Source organism: Camelus bactrianus, chromosome 13 (genome assembly GCF_048773025.1).
Source record: "Camelus bactrianus isolate YW-2024 breed Bactrian camel chromosome 13, ASM4877302v1, whole genome shotgun sequence".
Classification (NCBI taxonomy): Eukaryota; Metazoa; Chordata; class Mammalia; order Artiodactyla; family Camelidae; genus Camelus; species Camelus bactrianus.
In genome coordinates this window covers 11,826,978-11,844,290 of record NC_133551.1, presented here as the reverse complement: position 1 = coordinate 11,844,290, position 17,313 = coordinate 11,826,978, and the positions used below count along the sequence as shown (strand labels likewise).

At 36.9% G+C, this 17,313-nt stretch overlaps 1 protein-coding gene across 6 annotated transcripts in view; it reads left to right on the top strand.

The window, feature by feature from the left end:
- Positions 1–17,080, top strand: part of LOC141579555 (putative coiled-coil domain-containing protein 144B) — a 31,716-nt gene extending 14,636 nt beyond the window's left edge. For 4 of the 6 annotated variants that reach the window (XM_074376040.1, XM_074376039.1, XM_074376045.1 and 1 more), the window contains 9 exons: positions 1,665–1,875; positions 3,075–3,258; positions 4,103–4,240; positions 5,686–6,198; positions 7,636–7,788; positions 14,125–14,411; positions 14,999–15,201; positions 15,630–15,675; positions 16,797–17,080. The gene's annotated coding sequence lies outside the window, so the exon portion shown is untranslated. Of the gene's footprint in view, positions 1–1,664; positions 1,876–3,074; positions 3,259–4,067; positions 4,241–5,685; positions 6,199–7,635; positions 7,789–14,124; positions 14,412–14,998; positions 15,202–15,629; positions 15,676–16,796 lie in introns of all 6 variants that reach the window. The other 2 variants (XM_074376042.1, XM_074376041.1) reach the window with 2 other exon arrangements.
- The last annotated feature ends 233 nt before the right edge of the window (positions 17,081–17,313 follow it).

Below are 17,313 nucleotides of genomic sequence, written 5' to 3'. Positions count from 1 at the left end.
TCAATGTAAAAAAAAAAAGTCTGCTAGTGTCCTGGAAATGAGATGTAGATTATGTTGAATCTGTAGATTAATTTGGGGAAAATTGACTTCTTAACAATATGGAATTTTTAATCCCGAACAAAGTTTATTTCTCCATTTACATAGGTCTTCCTTGATTTTCTCACTAATATTTTAGAGTTTTTAGTGTCTGGGTCTTTCCATCTTTTATGAGTTTACCTGTATTTCTTATTCATCAGTGTGGTTATAAGTAGTATATTTTTATTTATTTGTTTGTTTTAGAATAATGTATTTTAAGTTTTAGTTTCTGATGATAGAAATACAGTTGATTTCTGTATACTGACTCTGTGCCCTCCAACCTGACTGAACACATTTGTTAGTTCTAGTAGCCTTTTTATGGATTCTCTCAGATTTTCTATGTAACCAAAGGTGGTCAAGACTTTTCTTCTTTAAACTACTGTCTTACTAAAGATAGTTCACATTTAAGACTTGCAGCCAGTAAATACATTCTCTGTTACAGCTAGTCAGCTCTGTCACCGTTGCAACAAGAGTAGCCATAGACAATACACAAGTTAATGGATGTGGCTGTATTTCAGTAAAACTTTATTTACCAAAGCAAGCAACCCAGCCCACAGGTTGGACTTAGCTGACTCATACCATGTAATCATATTCTCCGCTGATTAGCAGACAGTTTTACCTCTTCATTTCCCATCTAGATGTCTTTTGCTTCTTTATTTTGCCTGATTGCACTGGCTCCAGTACAGTGCTGAATAGAAGGAGTAAGAGAAGCCATTCCTGTCCGGTTCCTCACCTTCTGGGAAAAGCGTTCCATTTTTCACCATTGCGTATGGTGCCAGATGTAGGCTTAGCACAGATCTTTGTCATAGTGAAGACGTTCCCTTGGTTCCTAGTTTGCTGGAAGTTTTTATCAGGAATAGAAGTTGAGGTTTGGCAAGTGCCTCTTTTTATCCACTGACATGATCATATGGTTTCATTTTTAGTTTGTTAATATGATGAATAACATTGATTTTTACATGTTAAAACAGCCCTGCATTCTTGGGATACACCCCACTTGGTCATGATGAATTATCCTGTATTGTTGGATTTAATTTGCAAATGTTTTGTTTAGAATTTTTACCTCCATTTTCATGATATTAGTTTTCTTTCTTGTAATATCTTTGTCTGGTTTTGGATTCAGGGTAATGTCAGTTTTATAGAATGAGGACATATTTCTTCCTCTTCATTTTTTGAGGATTTGTGTAGAATTGGTATTAAATTTTCCTAAAGTATTTGGTAGAATTCACCAGTGTAACCATTGGGACTGGAATTTTCTTTGTCATAAGGTCTTTAAATAGGACTTTTGTTTTGGTTTTTAAGATATAGGGCTTTTTAGCTTATTTGTTCTTTCTTAATTGAGCTTTTGTAATTTCTCTCTTTCAAGGAATTTTACCCACTTCATCTGAATTGTCAAATTTATTTGCATAGTGTTCATAATATTACTTTGTCATTTTAATATCTGCAGAGCTTAGAAGAATGTCTTCCACGTTATAGATGCTCAATATCCATTTGTTCAATGTATGGATGAATGAATGTGAAAATGCACAGTCTTTTATACACAAAAATTATTCATGTATTTTGTTTCTATTTTTGTTTTCTTCCTAATGCAGATTCTGATAGGTTATTGAAAATTCAGGATCCAGTTGATTCATTCAGATCAACAGAACGTAAAGAATCTGACTATGCACTACTTAGAGGAAAAATTAAAGAAATGGAAAATTAGGTGAACTGGCTACACACAGAGCTGCTGAAAACAAGAGAAGCAAAATCACAGTTAAAACTTCAAAATGTGGAGTGGGAACGAGAGCTCTGCCGCATGAGGTACTGAATTTCTTGGTTTTAAAGAAATATTTGAACTCTTTATATTTACTTTAATACCTTTAATACTGTAGGTATGTAGGAGAAGTCTTATAATTGTTAACTTACCTTTTGGGATTTTACAGGGGAGAAAACTTCATTAATACTGTGGAATATGAGACTCTTGGAAATAACAAGGCAATATATATATATGTATATCCTCATTCTATATTTCTTTAAAAAATATCTTTGATCCTTATCTCTCAATTGTCCTCCAGAAAGTTTATATTACTTTACATTCCCACTTGCAGAATTATGAAATGACCATTTTTCTCAAGGCAGAAACTTTAAAAAAAATTTATGCAGTTTGATTCTTAACATGAATGGTTGGACTAAAAAGTAAAGTGGAAAGTGATTACTGGTTAGTTTATTCAGCATCTCTCTCATACTGAGATAAGATTAGTTCAAAGGTCTATGCTGAAAGCACGAATTACTCTTTATTTTTTAATTACTTACTACGCATCCTGCCTTGTACCAAAAGGAATTTAAAAATGATTTACTAAATAAAAAATATTTAACAAGGTAAGTTCAAAGTGTTGCAAAAGAAGAAACAAAGTGTAGGGCATCAGGGAGTAGGCTCCCCAGCCTCGCCTTGGATTATGCTAATTAGCGGGTCTGTGCTCTGGGAAAGACGCCTGTAGATGTCACCTTCTGCTGGAGGCCATGTAGGAGTCCCTGTAATACTTCAGGAAGTTGAAATTTTCTCTCTCATGAACTTGCAAACTTGTTTCTAAATAGCAGCTTCTCTTTTAACTAGTAACTCAATTCTCTGTCCCAATGAAGGAGTAATTTATGACTATGTGGGGAAAAAAGGGTAATTTTCAATTCAAACCTTACTGAATAATTGCAAAATTTCTTTCCTACACTATTGACCAAAGTTACTCTTGACTGAAACTCAGTAGCATTATGTCTTTTCATTGCTACTTTTCAAATTGTGTGTGTGTGTGTGTGTGTGTGTGTGTGTGTGTGTGTGTGTGTATAGATCTATCTTTATGAAGAGATTGAAGTGAGGAATTTAAAATGTGAGACTTAGAAATGAAAAAAAAAATTGAGACCATAGAAACTCCATTAGGGTAATAAAACAGCATGTGAAGAACCGTATCATAAAATGAACTTTTTATTTCTAACAAAATAAATTTTAAGGTAAGCATATTTCACTGCAGATTGACATTAGAACAAGAAACAAAGAAGAACAAAAATGCTTATAGATTATATGAAAAATCTAAGGATGACTTAAAAAGAAAAGAGAAACAATACAATGAGCAAGTTTCCATGAACCAACAACTTGAAATCACTGCCCGAGCACTAGAATGCAAACTGAAGAGCATAAGGAATAAACCAAATCAGGTAAATTAGTCTTAATGTGAAAATTTCATATCTCTAACACTGTTTCATCAATATTATTTATAATATTCTTTTGAATTAATCTATATTTTCATTTAAAACAAATAAAAGTTATCTCATCCTAAATATGAACTATGACATTTAGAGCTTAATTTACTAATTTCTTGGTGTTCTCAGCATCTAATAGATGCTCTGTGTCTTTTCTGAATGAAGGAATGGAAGTTAAATTGAGCTTAATCATCAACATAAGGATTGATGGTTTTGGTCCATTCAACAAAGTAACAAGTCTAATTCTTAATTTTGGCTTTTTGAAGTTAAAATCCAGGCTAAATTGCCTTGAGACTATGATGGAACTGGTTAAATGCCTTATAAAGAAATTTTCTCTCACTGGGATTTCAAAATTTGTAGATACTGACAGGCATATGCAGAATAGATAAACAAGATTATACTGTATAGCACAGGGAAATATATAGAAGATCTTGTGGTAGCTCACAACAAAAAAAGTTACAATGAATATATATATGTTCATGTAAAACTGAAAAATTGTGCTCTACACTGGAATTTGACACAACATTGTAAAATGACTATAACTCAATTTAAAAAGTGTTAAAAAAAACTTTTTCTTTCACAATACTACATCCCTTGTGTTTTTGCTCTTTGATGAATTTAGCTGTCACATATATTAGAATTTGAGTTATTTCTGTGCATTAGAGATCCCTGTGCTTAAAAAGACTACTTATTTTTAACAGGTTTAAAAAAATTTTTTTTTAAAGATTCCCCTCCTAAGCTTTTTTTTGACTTTTTTTTCATAGTATAAAACCCAAAACCTAATGAAATATGTCTCCAGGTTTTAGAAGAGTGAAATGATGCTCAGAGACAACTTTCTCGAGAGCAGAATGCCAGAGTAATACAAGATGAAATCCTGGCCCATCATCTTTCCCAACAAAAGGAGGCAGAAAAGGCTAATAAGAAAATGAATGCTGAGGTATTTTCTTTAGTCATCTTCAAACATGTGTGTGTATGAATTTGTATACTTACATAGTTTGAAAACCAATACTGTAGGTACAGAAAGTATAGAGGGTTTTAAAAGCCTATATATGTAAATATATTTTCTGGAGGTTTCATTTCTGGTCCATTGGATAAAGCAATATTTTGAATTCAAATCCATTTGCCGGCAACAGTGACGTAGTAACATTCACAATGGCCTCATCCAAGGAGGGGCTGTTAATATTGTCCATAGGAATCGATGAACTTTCCATTATTTCAAAACTGTTGCTACTAACGGCAGGCATTCTAGTTTCTGGCAGTGATCTCACTCCTTTGATAGATGATTGGAGAGGTTACTTTATCATTTCCACTGATGGTAAGGAGGGAAAAGTATAGCCAGTTCAGAAACCGTAGTTTGGGTGTCATTCTCCTACGTGTGATAAAAGTAACGCTCTGCTCCATGTGGTATCCGATTTCAGTACAAGGAGCTTTTGAATATAGTGATAGATATGCCATAATCTGCACTTAGTGATAATTTATTGATCAGTATTTTATTTTTAATAGAACAGTTCACTGTATTTCCCTGCTATTTCACATCCGTTACTGTTATAAACACCATGAAGAAGAAAAAAAATTATTGCAGAAGCAAATAGTCTCCTGATTTTCTAAGAAGAGCTCTGTAAATTTGACCTTCTTTACCTTTAGTGTATTCACCATTACGGAAATGGAAGGCTTCTCTTGTGTTTATGTATTTATCCTAGAGAAGTAGCTTTGGCTTGGTGTAAGAGTCAGAAAGTCAGAAGCCCTGGGGAAAACCCTGCAGCTTGCTTGTGTTTTTAACCCTTTATTCCGGAATTGTCACAGCTAACTGAGTTAACTGATGTTTGTAGACGTGCTTGGTACAGTGCTTAGATTTATCACTTATCTGTAGATGTAATTCTTATAACTCACTCTAGAAATGTTAGAAAGGGAGAATATTTATGGAATATTCTCAGGAAAAAATTTTTTAGGAAATTTAACCTGTCCCAATATATACAGAGCTAAGGCACTTACTTTGGGGATAGCTGTAAAGGCTAGATGTCAGATACAATTTTTAAGTATAGTCAGATTTATTCATTTTTTATTTTAAGCCTTTTGGGTTTGTTGTATTTCAGAGAAAGAAAGGCCTTTCCAGTTCTGAGCTTCTTAAACATCATTTTGTGGTTTCTTTTTTACTTTCATGGATTCACTGTCTTTAATTAAATTTTTGAACTTTTGGGGATTTCTGCTTGTTTAAAGTTTGAGATTTGTAACCACCTTAAGTTTTTCCAGTTGGATACCCAGTTATTGCAAACTTTTTGTTGTGTAAACTTAGAGATTAGTCTTTCACTTAAAAGGAAATTATGATATGTCAGTTTATTGCGTACAGTTCAAAGAGTAAGAGATGAGGGGTTTCACTTACAGGACACAATGGATTTTGAGCTGTCTGACCCAAAAGATAGCAGTGAGGTGCTTCCTCAGCAACTTCCTGAAGCTGAAAGTCAATTCCGTGGCCAAGAAATTGAGCTCCATCCCAGGAGAGATGCTCTTAGACCAATGACGTTGGTATTACAATGTGTGCATAGAGACCGAGGCCAAGCCCAGCGTTCAAAAAAGGGAACTGAACCTTTCTCTCAGAGCAAACAAGGGGAAGTCAACAAATACATTGGAAAGCAGGCATTCTTGGAAAAGAGAGTATATGAACTACAAAGTGAAAACATGTTGCTTCGACAGCAACTGGAAGTTGCTCAAAATGAAGCCAGAAGTAAAAAGACAATACTTAATATCCCAGAGCCGTTTCCTGATCACATGGGAAAACTTGAAGCCATGAGCAAATGAGTTCTGATGCTGGAGGAAGGAAACAAGGAATTAATCAGTGAATACAAATGTTTAAAAGACAGACTGTATCAGTATGAAGCTGACAGAGCAGAAATGAAAGTAAGTACCCAGAAGGAGAACTAATTTTCAGACTTCCTCAAAGAAAATTCAAAGTAGTATCTGATGAAAGCTAAACGTTGAAACTAGTTGAATATAAAAAATGTGTGGGCTATAAATATCTACACTGTAAAGCAGCCTAAAAGCATATCTTGTATCCAGCAAACAAAAATTAGACCTGAGAGGTGCTTTACTTTGAGTAAAGATGCCGTGTCACCTGAAATTCTAAGAGATTAAGCTATAAGTTGTTGACAGATACAGGCAGGTCTTAATAATTTACTCTTAAAGTGCCCAAATCATTTTAATGTCACCACATTTTAGTATCGTGATAAAGCAGGTAAATGCTCAGACCTAAAATGAGTATTTTGAAATTAAGATTCAGTTGTGTGAATAAAAAAAAGTAAAAGAAAAAAGAGAGAGAAAAGATTCAATTGTGTGGATTATCTTGACAGTCAACTCCAGATTTCCCAGATGAACTGATGCGTAAATGCTGTATCTTGCAGTACTTTTCGTTCAGTAGCTTTTCATATACTTTTAATTTAGTTGATATAATTTTATTTTTATTCATGTCAATTGGAATTAAATTTAGAAATATTTCCATCTCAAATCATGTGTTGTTATGACCTCTCCACTCCTTAAAGGCATCTACTTTTCATTCAGTCATAATTTGGGGCAAATGTAAATTTTAGCAAAACTGTGTTTGACTATTTATAATTTACTTTGAATATTTTTTCAAATAATTTGCTCACAATTCTCATTTCAAGGCTCAGTTACTGTCATTTGGGTCTAAGTTTGTCCAGTACAGAGGAACTGGAGCGCTCTGTGATGTACGAGTTTGGCAGTGGGGTCCCATTTTCAGACTGAGGAGGAAGCAACCAGAGTCCTGGGTGGCAGGAAGGGAGTGAGTGGGAAGGGTGGGGGGAGCTGTAGGAGCTGCAGTCCAGGAGGCAGGGGAGACCAGGTTGTCTCGGGTCCACAAAGGCCATTGGAATAACCTCGTTTTTACTGTGAGATAGGAGTCTATTGGAAGGATTTAAACACCAGATTGAATATGTGAAGAACTCTGAACTTAAGCCTCTAATGAGAAAGAGGGAGAATGTTCCACAGTGTGGAACTTACCACCACTCATCCCACCCACACACTCGTTTCTGTTTGAGACTTCAGTGGGAGTAAAGCTCGGCCACTTCCTGGGAGGGGCAGGGAATGGTTGGAGGGGCTGCATCCATTGTCTAAGTTAACTTACTGTCAGTAAGGCAGGAGGGTCATGCCTTCTGTGTCTTTAATGAAATTCAGTAAACAGGAATGTGTGCCTATGAGGAAAAGAAGGCGAATTGATGTCTGTGGGGATATTTCTCAAAGTCCATATGTTGGAGTTACATATTATTATTGTAACTTTATGATAAGGTGACTTAAAAATCAGTAACAGAGTTATCTTTTTAGGCCCGTATGAGACAGCTTCAAGAAGAACTGACTGACACCCGAAAGAAAGTGTCCAAGTTGGAAGCGTCCCTGGAGGTGACAGCACATCATCAGACTGATGTAGAAGCTGAGACACAGGAGTCAGAGAGGAAATCACATCAAACTGTGAACCCAGTACATGTGAAATTCAGCATGTTGGCCGTGAGTGTGCAGCGCAGAGTGTTGCAGGACATTAGCTTTTCAGGGACAGCTTTCTTTTGCATCTTCATTATAATTACACTTTTATTATCTTTATGATGCACTTGTTTCTTAAACTTTGACTTTCATCCTGCCATTTCTTTATATATTTTTTCTTATAATATTTACCCTTAGAGAAGTTGAAAATTATACATCTTTCCTCACAGAAGTTAACTTTTTTTCCTATTAAACAGTATTTTTTAGTGATCTCTCACCACAATGAGGCAAGCTAGATAAAATCAGAGGATAATGTTTCATGGCATGTTCCAGAAAATTGTCATGTCTCATCTTCACTTTTGTGAATGGATTTAGAATCTGTGTGTATTTATTTCATGGATTTCAGAGTAACTTGTGCAGAAAGGTCATTATACAAACAAGTTGAAGTTAGGCATTGCCTTCATTTTCTCTTCATTTTAGACATGTTGTCAAAGCATGGAGAAGTGCAGATCATGTCTGTACACTCAAAATAGAGAATTAAGAAACTTTTCTAGGTCCTGCCTTTGGATTTTTTTTTTTTTTTTTACTTTATTGAGATACAATTCACATATTATAGGGGAGATTGCATAACTCAAGTGGTAGAGTGCATGCTTAGCATACACAAGGTCCTGGGTTCAATCCCCTGTACCTCCTCTAAAAATAAATACTTAAAACCTAATGACTTCCCTCCACCAAAAAAAAAAAAAAAAATTCACGTGTCATATAAGTCACCCATTTAGGATGCATAGTTAGTATCTCCTAGTATATTCAGAGATGTGCAGCTATCACCACAGTCAATTTTGGAACATTCCCATCACCCTGAAAAGAAAGCCTGCATCCCTTGGCCATCACCCCCAGCCCCCCATCTCCCTCAGCCCCAGGCAACCACCAGTCTGACTTCTGTCTCTACAGATGTGCCTGTTCTGGGTGTTCCCCATGAATGAAATCACATGCTGTGTGGTCCTTCATGATTAGCTTTTTTCATTTGACAAAATGTCTTCAAGGTTCATCCATGTTACAGCACTTGTCAGTATTTCCATTTCTGTTTATTGTCAAACATTACTCAGTTGTGGGGCTAAACCATTTATCCATCCATCAGTTGATGGACTTTTGGGCTGCCTCTGCTTTTTCGCTATTGTTAATAATGCTGCTGTGAACATTTCTGTCCAAGTTTTGGTGTAAACATGTTTTCATTTCTTTGGGGAACATAAGAATGGAAATGCTGTCGTATGGGTCATATGGTAACTCTGTTTAACCTTTTGAGGAACTACCATACTGTTTTCCAGAGTGGCTGCACCATTTAACATTTTTATCCAAAGTGTATAATTTTCCCAATTTCTATGCATTCCTGTCACGAGACTGGTCATCAGCTCTCCTGGTAGGTGTGAACTGGCATCTCATTGTGGTTTTGATTTGCATTTTTCTGATGACTAAGAATGTTGGGGGTCTTTTCATGTGCTTATCTATTTGTGTATCTTCTTTGAAGACCTGTCTGTTCAGGTTTTTGCCCATTTTGAAATTGGATTATCTTTTGATGATGGAATTGTAAGAGTTCTTTTTGGATCCTGGGTGCAAGTCTTTGATCAGATGTAGGATTTTCAAGTATTTCCTCCTGTTGTTCAGGAGCTTCCCTTCTTACCTCCTTGATGGTGTCTTTTGAAGAGTAGAAGTTTTAAATATTGATGAGGTTCAGTTAATCTATTTCTGTCTTTTATTGTCCTATCTAAGAAACAAGTGCCAGATCCAGTCATGAAGACACACACCTGTGTTTTCTTCTAAGAATTGTGTAGTTTTAGCTCTTTCATTTTGAGTTAGTTTTATATATATTGTATGAGGCAGAGGTCGAATTTTGTTCTTTTGCATGTGGATATCCAGTTGTCCCAGTACCATTTGTTAAAAAGACTATTACTGTCTCATTCAGTTATTTGACACTCGTATTGAAAATCAATTGACCGTAAATGTGAGGGTTTCTTTTAGATTCTCAGTGGTGATGCATTGATCTATGTCTGTCTTATGCCAGTACCAATTCAGATGTTATGAGAACTCTTTCTGAGTCATCTTGCATATTACCAGTTGTTTTACATAATAATAAAAAGTCAGTGTTGTGGAATGTCTGTAACTCTACTTCTGCTGCTTCCTGAAGGGGCCTGTGGCCAGCTTATGCCTTGCTGACTCTGTGACATGACAGAAAGTAGGCTTGCAAAGATAAAGTCCATTCCTTCCCCCCTCATTCAGACCTTTAGTTTCTCGCCCAGTGCCTCCCACTTCACTCCAGTTTCCATCAAATCATGGTCACGGGATCTGCTGATTCAGTCTGCAATATACTTCATTATGTTGCACTCATTATAATTCATAGACTCACCCATAGATTTCTAGAGGCAAAAGATTAAGCCTGGAAAAGATTAATTCAACCTTACTCTTTGGAAGCCTCTCTAATCCATCATCTTGTGGTTCACGATGAAGTCCTCTTTTGGCTTGGTTCTTGTGTGTAACACTGGTGCCGATCTTGTTCTTGGTGTAGATCCTGCATACTCAGCTCCCTGTGTCTACCTCCTTTTACTCAAAAAGAGAGGTGCCTAGCTGTATTCTATAGCTTAATGCATAATTAATGAAATAAATATTTCATCCCATCCAAGGAAAATTATTCAAGAGTACAGCTGTTAAAAATTAAATAATATTCAATCAGTTTATCAGAAACAGATAACAGATTCGTAATTTGAATTTCAAAAGTTCAAAGCCAATCTGTGTGATATGGAGAAGCATTGTACTACAACATGAAGCTGAGACAGTCTTACCTTCCCTTACAAACAAGCTTTTAAGGTAAAGGAAAAATTGTACTTAAATACTGCCAAAGGACACTACATTTATGGTTCCATAATATTTTATTTTCTCTCTGAGGAAAGGAAAATGAAGAGTGAGTGCTAGATTAGTAAGTTCTCAAAGCTGCCTGTCTCTTGGAATTTCAGTTAATTGAAATGAGGTAAAAAGGCTGATTTTGATAAACTGACTATTTCTAGTTTTTCAATTATTAGACTTCAAATCCTATGTCTCCTTGCTTACCAGTCTTCCTTATCCTCAAAGTTGAGGGGAAATTGAAATACATGCCTATTTGTAAGAAATTGTAATTGGAGGGAACTCTAAAGTATCTTCCTTCTCGCTAGTTCTTAGATCTTTCAGTTATCTGCTTCTTCTCATCAGCACTTTGTCATTAGTAAGTTAATCTCAACGTTTGTTACATTCCAGTTTATAGGAGACCAGTTTCTACTATATTCAAGTTACATTTCTTACTATCTTTTTTCATCCACTTTTCTGTTTATCTGTTTTTGCCTAACAAACTCCCCAAAGTTCAGTGGCTTAAATAAGCATTTATTTTGTTCACAACCTACACTTAGGAAAAGTGTGGCCAAGACAGCCGGCCTCTATTCCTCTCAGCTTCAGGTGGGGCAGCTCAAAGGTGGGGGGCTGGAATCACTTGAAGATTCATCCATTGATGTCTGATGGTTGATGGTGGGCTGTGGCTTTGGTGGGGCAGGCAGGTGGACCACCTCCCCTGGAACACCTAAGCTGTCTCTGTGGCCTGAGCTTGCCCACCTGAGACTAGGTTCCAGGGTTAAGAGCGAGGCAGAAGCTGAATTGCCTTTTCAAACCCGCCCTGCAGTTCACTGGGTGCCACTTCACTGTTTCTGTTCATTAGGAGCAGGGCACTTAAGGTTGGCCCATATTCTACCTTTTTTATGGAATTAATTTTGAAAACTTATGGAGACATTCAAAAACCAGCATAATCTACTCACTAGCCACAATGTTTTCTTACTGCTTCCATATGAGAAATCCACTTATCCCTACTCAGTTCCAGAGCAGGTCTCGGTGGCTGTGGTGTTAGGCTCAGGCTCCAGCCCAAGGTCTTACTTTCCCATCTTCACCAGGTCCAGGTGGGGCTGAGGTTCCTGGGTGTGGTTTCTGGAGTACAGCCCCTTGGGTACAGTCCTCTCAGTGCTGAGGTTTGAGGATAAGGAGACACGGGTTATTTGCCACCACAAACCCAACATTCTGCTAAATCCTAAGGACTCCCTCACTCACAGATGGAAGATGGGAGGCACACTGGTCCATAGCAGTTCTGAAATGCAGCCTGATTCTGCTAGCTCTTTGATTAGGACTTAGTCCTAACCCTGGGAGGGGTTCTCGTTCGCTGCCCTCCCTGAGCTCTTTGTTCTGTCCCTTTCATGAGCAGTGACCTGTGTTTGCAGCTGAATAGTTCTCTCAAGCCAGCTTCCTCCTTGTAGACCTTCTAAGAAAAACCCAAAGGCCTCTTCCCATTTTGCACTGTCTCTGTCTCTTTCAGTCCAAGCTAGCAAGCAGTATTTTTGCTACCACAGTTCTCTTTAAAACTTTGAGTTTCCTGTGAATTTTATTGGTGTTCATGCCATTGTAAAAGCTACTCTCACGTCTTTTTGAGATAAACTCTTCACCTTGGACTTCCTGTGAAGCTGTTGTGGGACCATGCCTTGAAAATTCTTATGCTTTTAAGATCTTTAAAGGAATTTGAGGCAGCACCTTAAATCTTTCCAAGGTCTTAACAAAGTCTTGGCTTCATCTTTAGACTGTTTTCCTGGCAGCACCCCTACATTTGATCTTAGCCCGGAAGTCATTTCTCTGCTTACCAATTATGTGACAATTGGGCATGTGGAGATGCTTTAAATGGGATAAAGATACTTGAACCCAGTGAGTCCTGGTTCCTTTATATTTAATAATCTTTTTGTTTGTTTTAGCTTATCTCTCATCAATTTTACTTTCAGCTGTTCGGTAGCAAGAGTCCCATTTCCTCTGGTTTCATTGTCATTTTCTTCCCTGGCCTAGAAGCCTTCACTCTCAGCCCTTCAAGGGCCCTCAGGCTTCCACTAACAGTCTTGTGGACACTTTGGGTTTTCACTCTTACTCTTCTCTACATCTGTTCAAGTTTCACCTACCTCCAGGTGCAAAGGCATCCCCACATTTTGAGTTCTTTTTTAATGGCTGTGCCCCATTTTTAATATCAATATGTGTGCCAGTTATTTATTGCTAGTAATTTATATAATAAACTGCCTCAAAACCTGGTGACTCAAAACAGCATTTGCTTGGTTCCCAAATCTGTGTTTAGATATGACTCAGTGGAGCCAGCTCATTTCTTCTCCACTTGGCATCAAGCGGGCACTAGAATAATCTAAAGGCTTGTTCATGCACATGTCTGGAAGTTGGAGCTGGCTTTGGTTAAGGACATTCCCTGGGGTCATCAGCTGGGACAGCTGAGTGTACAAAGTCTCAGTAGGTGGCCTGGGCTTCACAACATGGTGGCTGGGTTCTAAAGGTGAGCATCCCTATGGAGTGTGAAAGTCAGAAGCCATTTAGCCTTAGAAATCACACAGCAGTGCCCCCACATTCTGTCCCCTAGAAACCAGTTGACTGAGGCCAGCACATATTTCAGGGGAGGGAATTTCACAGGGGAAATGTCAAGGAATTTGTAGAGATGTTTTACAACCACCACCTCCACCTGCCTTGTCTCACCAAATGATCCTTCTATCTGAAGGAAAGCAGTTCTTCCTAAGTCAGTGTCACTGAAATTCCAGCAAGTTTTTTTGTTTTTGTTGAGTTTGTTCTCTTGTTTTGTGGAGAGCCACAAAGGATTACAAGAATTAAGGCTTTTTTGTTTGTTTGTTTAGAAAAATGTATGGGTCATCTTACTAAACCACTACACGAGGAGATGGATTTCTCCTTAACTCCGTGAATCATTCATTGCTCCTTGGAATGCAATTCAAACTAGCATAAAATATTTGTAGTTCAGAGAAAGGTTTATGGCATTAGAATCCATATTTGTAAGATGTATTAATTGCAGTCTGTTTTCAAAGTCTTGTTTTGGGAGGCATTTATTAATTCAGCCCTAAGTAACTCAATATGATCTCCCTAAAACTTTAAAAATCATGGAGTTAAGGCTTGGGGGAGGAAGGGGTAAGAGACTTTCTGCTAACAGGTGCCTTATAGGCATTTTATGTAGGAAAGACATGAAACAATTACAGAAAAATAAGAGTGTAAAATCAAGTACAAATGTATAACAAAGATGATGACAATAAACAGTATATTTTTGTGACTCTTGGTGGTTTGAACTTTTTTCTTGATTTTCTGAGTAATTTGAGTTTCTCCATTCCACAAGGTAGATATACCATTTTATTGTAACTGAATTTATTTCAACCTTTGATGCTGGGTTAGAGTTAGGCTGTTCTCAGTCTGCTAACCTCATTACCAAACAATTTTATCTTTTTCATGCAGAATGCTGATCTTCCAGCAAAAGTGGAATCTACATCTTCAGTACTTCTCCATCTGAGTGCAGAAACTCAACTTCTTCTAAAGGAGTTATATCTATGAAAGAGATGCAAAAGAAATGTGAAACACTAGAGGAGGAGAAGAAATTGGAGGAAGAAGCAGTAAACCTGAGACTTCACCTCAAAATGAACACAGTGGAACACAGTCAAGTGGAGCAGTACAAAAGGGAGACTGAAAAGTGAGAAAGACGGGATATAGTAGAAACACTGAAAGAACTCAGCCAGTTTTTACAGGTGAAGCATTGATCTGTAACGTGCTCTAACTCACTTCACTGAGAATTACAGTTCGGATATGTATATTTTATGTGTTTCCTCTACTTCCCATATAGCAGTTTGTTTTGTAGATTTCTGGAAGGAAGGCCACATTTGTTACTCCCTTTAAATAATTCAGTTTCCATCATTACTATCACTAAATTGATCTTTCAGAACAATTCTCACTAGAGAATCATTTTTAAGAGCAATTGGTGTAAGTCAAGACTACTAGGAGGAAAATAATATATTGTGGTTTAAATATTGTACCACACTCTGGGATTACTCTTAGGTTGTATTGTTCAATTTTTTAAATTTTAAATTGATCCTATAATTTTTTGAACTATCACATTATATGAGTACTAATATTAATATAAGAGTGATTCAACTTTAATTTCATAATTCAGATTTAATTCACTTGACATTGATGATAAGTATTTTAATGTTCAGCTTTTTTTCCCACACTTAAAATTGCTCTCTCAATCATTGACTCAAAACTAAAGGGAACAAATATACTGTAATTACTCAGGTTATAATTATTTTTAAAATTGTATCCTTTTAATTTGCTTTAGGTACAAGCAGCATCTCAAGAAAACTTGTTAAGAGAGTATAAATGTGCTTCAGTAAGTCAAATGGAACACAGTTAAAGATCTGGAACCTGAACTGAAAAGTAAAACTTTCAGTTTGATTCTAATGAAAAAAAATTGGAAAAATACAAACGACTGTACCTGGAAAAGCTAGAAAATAGAATGTCATTGGCAAGTCAACTCACCTCGTAAGTCAAAACATAGAATTATAGAAAATAATTTAAGTCATTAATTTGCCTCTAAGGCATAATTTTTATTGAACCAGGTTCGTGAGGTGAGTAGCAAGTGAGAGCTGACTAGATAGTGTAATTTTGGGACATGATGTTAGTAAATGAACTCTCCTTTAAAAATGTCAGTCCAGAGCAGTTTGCATCTCCCTGCCTTTTGTTGCTTTTACATGACTTTATTTTTTATATTTGCATATATTTAACCTGATCTAGTCTTTAAGCTAGGGGTTTTGCTTATAATTATTTTTTTCTATTTAAGCAATCCCCAAGTTAGGTCAAGTCTCTAAAAGTATTTACTTAAAGGCCACATTTCATAAGCTAGTTGTCATTCCTATGATAGTGTTTCTTGTTTAACTTAAACATTAAAAATAATATTTGACTTATTTCAGATGCGGAAGAAGTTGGAGAATAATATAGATAGAGAATTAAAAGAAGGTATGTTGCCAACATTTCTGAATTAATTCCAGACTTTGATTTCCGAAATAAACTGTAAACAGTAAATGGCACCTCTTTCTATTGTTTGAATAACAGATAGTATGTTAAATTTTTTTCTTACACATATCTAATGAAAAATGTGAAAGCATAATTTCATTCATAATGATAAGTGTACTTATTCCTCATTTATTCATCATGATCCATAGCTTTAAAAAAAATCTCAAGAAGTCTGTGTTCTCTATTTCTGGCTGTGCCCTTCCTCTTCTGCTGTCCCCGTGGGCCTGTCATCTGCACACGGACCTGTTCTCACAAAAGCATGGAGGTTATCAGCTTCTCGAGTTTGGTAGTGACTGAGGCCAAAAACCCAGACTCAAGCAATCACAGTTCATGTAGCTGTCCCCTGGTGGATGACAATAGTGGTTAACCTTTTGCCCTCAGGAAAAATTCCAAATTCCTTAGCTTGGAAGAAAAACATCCACATTGGTTTGGCTCTTGCCAAAGTCTTCAGCTGTATCTCTTTACTCCCCTGCTCTGCCCCTTGGCTCCAGTGACTGGTCAGACTGTGTCCAGCTCCCCAGGCACCCTTCCTGCCTCTGCTCTTTGTGTTTGCTTCTTGCCTCTCCCTCCCACAGTTTCTCCTCCTCCTTCAGGTATCTGCTTACACATCACGGCCACCAGAGAGGGGACAGTATTGACACAAAGCTGGACGTCCCTTCTGAGTGTTCCAACTGTGCCCTCTTTTATACCTGTCATGGCATTTATGTCTCTGTACCGAAACTGCCTGTTCATCCATTTTACCAGTTTACGGTACATGATCTTTCAGGGTGGACTCTGTCATCTTCATCTTGTGGTTCCAGTGCTTGTCACAGTGCCTTAGCACGTGGTTGCTGAGTAAATGAATGAAAAGTGAGAAAACCAGGCGCTCTGATCCTTAGCCACAAGAGCAGTTAATTCAATGTGCAGCCCTGGGCAAAGTCTAGAGTAGTAATCTTGTGTTTTGTGTTGTAATCATTCTTCTTAAAACTTAGAAGAGTCTCAGCTTTTCTTAAAAAATAAACTGACATTTAGTTACCTATGAAGTATTTTAAGTAAAGAACCTGATTCTTTCATTTTCTTTCCAGCTTTTACTCAACTTGAATCTAAGTCCTACAGACTCTCTTGTAGGCTCAAAGGACGAGTGAAGTCTAAGTCCAGATCTGGTTTCAAAAGCACGTGAAGAATATGTGGAGATTTTGAAGAAAAAGTATATGATCTGCAAGATAAATAGTAAACATTTACCTGCTGGGCTGTTTGCCTAACATTTTATTTACTTCTTGTTATGTAAGATACTGACACTGTTTATTAAGGGAAAATACTCTTGCATTCTATGGGCATGATTAAAATTGATGTAGTGTTTTAAACCACATTTCTCTGCAAATCATTGACTTTTAAGCAGATTTTGGGAATAAAACCCAGCACTTTGGAGTATTACATACTCAAACTGAGCCCGGATGCCAGCTGTTTAAACAGCACCCAACCACCCACCAAACTTGTCGTTGATACTGAGCCGTGTTGATAGCTTTTTTGAGTTTTCCAGCGTTAATCACTGTCTATAGACCTAAAGATTTTAGACGGACAGCGTTTGGATCTGCTGTGCTG